Below are 5,346 nucleotides of genomic sequence, written 5' to 3' on the forward strand. Positions count from 1 at the left end.
GCAAAGACTTTAGCTGCCGCTAAGTGGTCACGCTTCCCAGTGGTCAGCACTGGGGCACCTGTGCGCTACTCAGTTGCTATGAGTCAGCACAGACATTCCCTCCTGGGGCAGGACTAGTAACCTGCAGGAGGCTGTACCATGTCTCACAGTTGAAGGTGTGGGCACCCAAGGTCCCACCTGGACCTTCAACTGCTATATGAGACATGGACAGTTGAGCATTTGCTTCCCCAGACACACACACACACACACACACACACACACACACACACACACACACACACACACACACACACACACACACACACACACACACACACACACACACACACACACACACACACACACACACACTATACACATGGTACATAGCTACATGTGTTATCCATTGCAGGGCTTACGTGGCAAAGGTTCATAAAGGTCGAATGCCTTAGCAAAATCCAAAAATAACACATCAACTTGTTTATGATCTTCCAGACTCTTAGCTAGTTCTTCAATCACGGTAAGTAATTGGGTAATGCATGAGTGACCAGATCTGAATCCATGTTGGAGAGGGTTAAGTATGTTGTTCTGTTCTAAGTAGGGACCCGCCGATTATGCTGGCATAATTATGAGCATAATAGGTGTCTGAAAGCATTGAGCATAATGCTAGCATAATAGGTAGAATATTTGTGTAATACTAATAGTATGAATTCTTGCTTATCAAAATAGTTATCACAGAAAGATCGATATACTCTAATAGAACAGTCAGTAACTCTAATAGAACAATCACACAGCTGACTGTTCTATTAGAGTATATCGATCTTTTCTGTGATATACATTTTGACAAGTAAGTTTGTACTTCAGCCACTTATTATTTATCCACACAAAAACAGCCAAGCTGTGAAAAAATGGTGCGGCCTTAAAAAGCCTGGGTGAAAAAGTTGTGAAATCAAAGGTGGCGGCCAAGAAATGGCTGCAATGATGTTAATGCTAATAAATTTTAACAATGCACACAGCCATTATTAAAATTTTTAGCATTAACATCATTGCAGCCATTTCTTGGCCGCCACCTTTGATTTCACAACTTTTTCACCCAGGCTTTTTAAGGCCGCACCATTTTTTCACAGCTTGGCTGTTTTTGTGTGGATTTCACTCCTTTTTGTACTTTACAAGGCCCCAAAACCAGCCTATGGCTGACTTTGAGGTTTGTCTTTACTCACATTTCTTCTTTTCTATGTAGATACAATGATGATTATTGAAGACAGACTTATAAATGTATTTCATTGCATGATTTAATTCAATATTTGATAATATTATTGTAATACTCTAATAGAGTGCACATTTTTTGAGGACTTCTAATAGAACTTACATAGAATGTTCTAGAACAGTCTAGAACTTCTATTGGTAGATCTATGAAATTACAAACGTTTGACTATAAGCAGATTTCAACTAGAAATTTCATTTGTAAAGCAGAAATTAAGTAAGGTGATCAGTCAAGGTAGCAGTGGTTCAGTGGTTAAGGATGGAGGTGTTAGGTATGGAGGTCCCTGGTTCGAACTCTGGTAAGTTGTTATTTTTTCGATATTTTTTGCACACCTTTTTTACCCCGTGGTGACTGCTCTGTTAGAGTATCTCGATCCCGCGATTTTACACTTGCTTAGTTTTTGCTTTATAACTTTGTCGCTGTAACTCTATTGCTATTCAAACTATCGAAAGGCACTGCTACGATGATCAGCCTATCTACACACCAATTTTCAAGTTATTTCTACGCTTGGTTTACCCTGTAGCCGTGACAGAAGTTTGATCTGTTTTTACGTGAATAAACGTCCATAACTCCTTGAATACTACTCAGACTTACAACAAACTTGGTACGTGAATCCACCGTTACACGTTCTTAATTTGTGCCAAAGATCGAGGCAATCGAGTTACACGTTTGCATTTTATAGCAATTTTTGCAAAGTGTGCGAAAAGAAATCGAAGCCCCCGTAGCCCCCCGTACGGCATAAGAAGAAAAAAACGAAGAAATTAAACCGAAATTTTGGACGCCCATATCTCGCAAATGGCTGTTGCGAATTTAATCTAATTTGCTGTGTGGCGTACCCTACCTGGGGGACAGCTATAATGCAAAAATTGTGTGCTTTGGAGAAGAGGCCATGGAGCTATGCATGCGTGAAAAATCTGCTTTCTTTCTTCCTGTAAATATACTCACGGTGTGGTCGCCGGCTTTCTTGGCCGCACGACACACTACCGTGTGTCTTGATCCATAAATTGGAAATTATTAGCAGAGCATGAGAACTGAGGCATAAATAATTGGGCATAATTTGAGCATAATGCTTATTAATGGGTAAGTATTGAGCATACATTTAAGCATAATAGGTAAATTTTTGAGCAGTGCAGCATAGCATAATAGGTAAAATTATGAGCATAATCGGCGGGTCCAGTTCTAAGTGAGACATAATAGAATGATAAATTACGTGTTCCATAACCTTGCAACACACTGATGTAAGTGAAATGGGTCTGTAATTAGCTGGTACAATTGGGTCGCCCTTCTTATGAATAGGTATAACATTGCCCTGGAGCCAGTCACTAGGGAGTATTCCTTCCTTAAATGATTGAGAAAATATAATTTGAAGTATAGGGGAAATTTCAGTAGCACATAATTTCAGAATACGGGTGGGAATACTGTCAGGACCAGCTGATTTGCTTGAATCCAAGTTTTCTAAAATACATTTGATACCATTGCTAGTAAAATCGATGTTGTCTGTATCGGGATATTGATTTGATGGTAGGGTAGGAATGTCAGAATTTTCCTGAGTAAAAACAGATAAAAACTGTTGGTTAAGTGCATTTGCTTTATCACTTGATGAAGTTAAAAATTTTATCATGGACACGGAGTTGGAATGGTTACGCTGATGATTCCCACCCAGCAAGATTTTTTTTTAATTTGAAAGCACTAAGACTTTTCACCTTGTTATTAAAAAAAATACATTAGCAGTCAGTGGCAGTTAAGAGACAGAATATGAGACTGTTCTATAGTAGTGGCCGGCTGACTGCTCTATTAGAGTATCTAGATGTTTTGTGAGTTCGTATGATATCTCATGTTTTAAAGGTGGGGAGAGACTACTTGCATGAGTCCTCTTGTACATCAATAAACCATCTTTAGTGCAAAAATAACAGTTGCTTGTAGTGATTGTGTACGTGATCTCCCAGCTCCCGGTGTCACAGTGATATATGTTTCCCCGGGTAACGTGTTTCCCGCACACATATCCCTAGGGATCCGTTTTTCCCCGCACACATATCACTAGGGATCCGTGTTTCCCACCAAAAGCTGTCAGTGATATGTGTTTCCCGTAGCGATTTTTTTAATATTTCACCGCACACACATATCCCTAGGGATTCGTGTTTCCCCGCACATATATATATCACCAGGGATCCGTGTTTCCCACTAAGATATAGCCATCGTGCAGTAACTCCAAGGTCCTATGGCTAGTTGCAAACAGCACGCGATCCAACCATTCAGTAGATATTATTGATATCTAGCTAATAGACACCCATGCATATTGCATGCAGGTGTATATAGCTATAGTTAGCTAACTAGCTATAAAGCTACTATATAAGCTAATACAATAATTATACTATAGCTAGCTATACTAATAATGATAACTATATAGTCATTTAAAATAAACTTTGTTGCTTTTCTCTGGACCTGCTCAATAAGTGTGATGTCCTTAACAGGGGCGGATCTAGGATTTATAAAAGGGGGGGCTAACTCAAGGTACTAATCTCTTGGGTAGAGAGCATGCTGGAACTAGGGGGGTCTGGAGGCATGCCCCCCAGGAAATGTTGAAAAATAGATGCTAAAATACTGCAATTTGGCCACATAAAATTCATAATATTTTCTGCCTGTAGATTATATATACTGCCTTTAGATTATAGGTATGGCTCTCTGAAGCATTTTGCTAATGGAAAAGTTTGGGTAGGTACAGACAACCAAGTACATGATGCACCCCTCTCACAATTGCACAACACTGAATAGGTGCATGTTAGAAAAATAATGTTGAAAGTGGAAAATTTGAACAATACAAGATTGAATCTGAGAGCATTTTCAATGGAAATTGTGTACCTGAATTAAGTATTGCCATACATATTAACTACACAAGTGGATGAATGAAGCCCTTTAAACAGACCAATGCACTTCGTTGTATGTATAGGTGCAGGCAGATTTGGAAAAATTTCATAACAGAACCAACTATATGCTTCCAGTGAATGTTCTATTAGAGTAATTAGCTGACTGCTCTATTAGAGTATCTCGATCTTGTACACCTCCAGGTCCTTGTTGCAAAAACTTTAGCATATAAATCCACTGATAATACCTTGGAAAGATGTTTATAAGGTGGTTTTATGAGTATTTAGTGATTATATAATTACGCTAAGACAAAATTTCATTATAATTCTCAGCATCATATTGATCAAGTAAAGCCTATAAATATGAGGGGGGGGCTTCAGCCCCCATAAAGTCGCCCCCCTGGATCCGCTCCTGCTTGATATGGTTAGGTTTCCAAATCACTGAACAGTATATAACTTGCGATCTCGCTAAGGAAATATACAAAGTTCTCTTGGCTGTCACTATTTGATGCTTGCTAAAGCTGCGATGGAGCAGTCCTAGCATTCTGTAGGTCTTAGGGATTATGTTTTTGTAGTGTTGATCCCAAGATAGGTCTGATGATATTATAATACCGAGATTTTTATGTGAACTATTTGTTAAAACCTGTGTGTCAGCTATTTTGTAATTAGTGATGACTTTTGCATTAATATAGGTGGACAGTCTTTTTTGGATTAAAGAACATATTATATGTCATACTCCACAAAGTTGCTGAGTCTAAATCATTTTGAAATAGTGAAATATCTCCAGGACTACAAACAGTATTATAAATCTTGGTGTCGTCAATGAATAGTAAAGTTTTACTGATGGTAACACAAGATGGTAAATCATTCATGTAAATAATGAAGAGTAGAGGTCCCAAAATACTCCCTTGGGGAACCCCAGATAGAACCGGCAAGGGGGTAGATAATGACTGACTGCATGCCAAAGCTGTAGCTACATTGATTAATTATACATAGCTGCAATCACATGATTTACTCTATATAGCTAGAGATAATATTTTATTGTATACATGTACTTGTAGCTACTGTTTTATTAAACTGATGCTATAGCTACATAGCTAAATCACAGCACAGTTTAGCAGTTATATATATATAGTTGAATGCCAGTGAATGGCTTGATTTCCTCCATCAACATACATAAATTATAGTATTAGTTGTGTCTAGGTATATGGCTAGCTATGATTATTAAAAGTGCATGCGCGC

This window comes from Dysidea avara, chromosome 5 (assembly GCF_963678975.1).
Source record: "Dysidea avara chromosome 5, odDysAvar1.4, whole genome shotgun sequence".
Taxonomy (NCBI): Eukaryota; Metazoa; Porifera; class Demospongiae; order Dictyoceratida; family Dysideidae; genus Dysidea; species Dysidea avara.